The sequence below is a fragment of the Carex rostrata genome, chromosome 4 (assembly GCF_964058835.1).
Source record: "Carex rostrata chromosome 4, lpCarRost1.2, whole genome shotgun sequence".
In the NCBI taxonomy this organism is placed as follows: Eukaryota; Viridiplantae; Streptophyta; class Magnoliopsida; order Poales; family Cyperaceae; genus Carex; species Carex rostrata.
In genome coordinates, this window is record NC_135921.1 from 9,249,925 (window position 1) to 9,252,264 (window position 2,340).

At 37.1% G+C, this 2,340-nt stretch overlaps 1 pseudogene across 1 annotated transcript; it reads right to left on the reverse strand.

Moving 5' to 3' along the window:
• Positions 1-437: 437 nt before the first annotated feature.
• On the reverse strand, positions 438-1,774 carry LOC144553116 (mitochondrial uncoupling protein 4-like; annotated as a pseudogene). The gene is made up of 2 exons (XR_013511321.1): positions 912-1,774; positions 438-598 (listed from the first exon to the last, which is right to left on the reverse strand). The product of XR_013511321.1 is annotated as a mitochondrial uncoupling protein 4-like (transcript).
• Positions 1,775-2,340: the final 566 nt, after the last annotated feature.

The window sequence follows — 2,340 nt, forward strand, 5'->3', positions numbered from 1 at the left end:
TGAGAGTTATATGTCTTTGTCAGTAAACTAAATACATGTTATTGACATTGCGTTGTATTAATATTATAAGGCTAAATTTCTTGTATACCTTTCCAAAAATTTTAATTATGTATTTATCCTTCCAAAGCGCTGTAATTTATACAATCAAGTTGGAAAGAAATGAAAATGGAGTATCCGATCGGATCTAGTTAAGATTCGTAAGAATAAAGTACACGTAAATTGAATGGATTTGATCGGGCATAGGGTCAAATTTAATTCAATGCCCATCCGAATAACATAATTTGAACCAAATTAACATTTAGGCGTCATAGTAACATAGCTGATTTGATAGGGTCCATAGGCAAAGGACCAGTGCTTTTACAGCTCAACAAATTAAAATAAAAGCAAGATCTCTTTTTGTTTATTAAACTTATTGAACTCAGTGACAGCAATAAATATAAGCAAGGAGGCTCTCTTTATGTTTATTAAATGAATTGAAGTCAGTGACAGTTAGTAGAACATATATCTCCAAAATACTTGTAGTCAACCCAAACAAATTCTCAATTCTAGTAGTTCAAATAAGAACTTCCAATTTCGTCATCATCAAAATTCAAAAATCCTTGAGCAATCACGTGTTTTGTCATCTGAAAAGAGAGGTCTACTAAAATTTCCAGTAAAACAAAAAAGTACAAGGCACACTGCAACAGAGATAAAACAGAAGTATATTAGCTGGTATGTCCAGGAATAAAAAGAAATTTATAGAGGGGAAATTATTGTAAATATTTTTTATAGCTGTTTTTAAATTTCTTTTCATCTTTTTTCCTATTAAATTTCTTTCTTTACTTAAAACACTGTAAAATTTGACACCATTGACGTCTTGATTAATGGAATATAGGGACTTGCCTTCTACATTTTTTCTTTTTTAAAAAAACCCTTGAGCAACTTCCTGACCTGCTCAAGCGTCACAAAAAGTACCACCGTAAACGGCACCTGTCGACAAATTGTTGCCACAAAAACCCTGTACAATACCATTGGCCCCTCTGCTCGAACCGTCTTCATCGCACAATCAACCGCACCCATAAGGCACAGACCCATCAACTCCCTTTGTCATGTTCGTAATCCTGGTTTTAATTACATCCAGCGGATTCGAAAGTGACTGCTCTACTAATATGCCAGTTGTGAAGCTGACTGCCACGTGGGTCCCTAGACTGTCAACCCCTCGTTATGTCTCCAACCCACAAGTGTCTTCTTTACCTGGTTGTAGGTGGAAGGTTGTGCAGCAGTGACGATCGATCATGGCTTGGTTCACGGTCAGTGTGGACCCAGTCCATAGACTCTTAACGCCTTCTTGGCAGGCCATGCATGCACAGGATCACATCACCTACGGATTTGTAATTGCAGCGCTCGGCTAATGGGAGATGACCGTCATGGATTGCCAATTGTCGCACATTGCCTCCAGCAAGGAGACCCGCAACAATCTTTCAATGGAGTGAAAGAGATGCACCGTCTCCATTTGGGAACCACTTCTTTTCCATGATATCATAGAGATCCATTTTAGTTATAGAAATATAGAATAGAGTGTCTAGGGAATCACGGTTGCTGATACATCATAGAAGAGAGCTGCTGGGCCCTCTGAGCGGAGGATCTGAGCTCCGATTGGGATGGGACCTGGTTTACATGGTAGTGCTATGGTCGGTAGGTGGTGGTGGTGGGGCAGTGTCATAGTGGCGTCGGTGCTATTATGAAATGCCATTGTCCGGCAAAGTTGGGCAGCCGGAGCAGAGCAGGTTCTCCCTAGAGTTGCATGTGCACTTTTATTTTCAAACATAACTGCATTATGTCAACTTCATTCTTCTTTAAAAACATAAGCATATATAATAATATATGAAAATTATAATAAAAAAATGAATTTTAGGAACCAACTTGATTAGTTTTTCTTTTACAAAAATCATAATACCGAATAGACTATTAATAAATGTCCGAAGTATTAAAATTTTACATTTAATTAATAACCGACTTATCACCGACGGTGCTGGCAGGAAGATGTGAACAGGAAATGCGGGCATGGCTCCAATTTTGTTGAACTTGTACTTTAAATACAGAAATGCTATAGTTGCAATTTTTTCCAATTACTTTTATAATAGGATATAGGAGATAGACTGTGAGATGTAAGGAAGATTGCATGCATGGGGTACCAACCTCGTATTGTAAAAAAAACTCTCTTATTAATACTATCCCTTGTCAGCCTCTGACAAGTTTAAAAAAAAAAATTAATAACCGACTGACTCTTTCTTAATAAAGTAATCATTACAAATTGAATACAACAATCTAGAGATTGGATATATCGAATCAAATTCCATC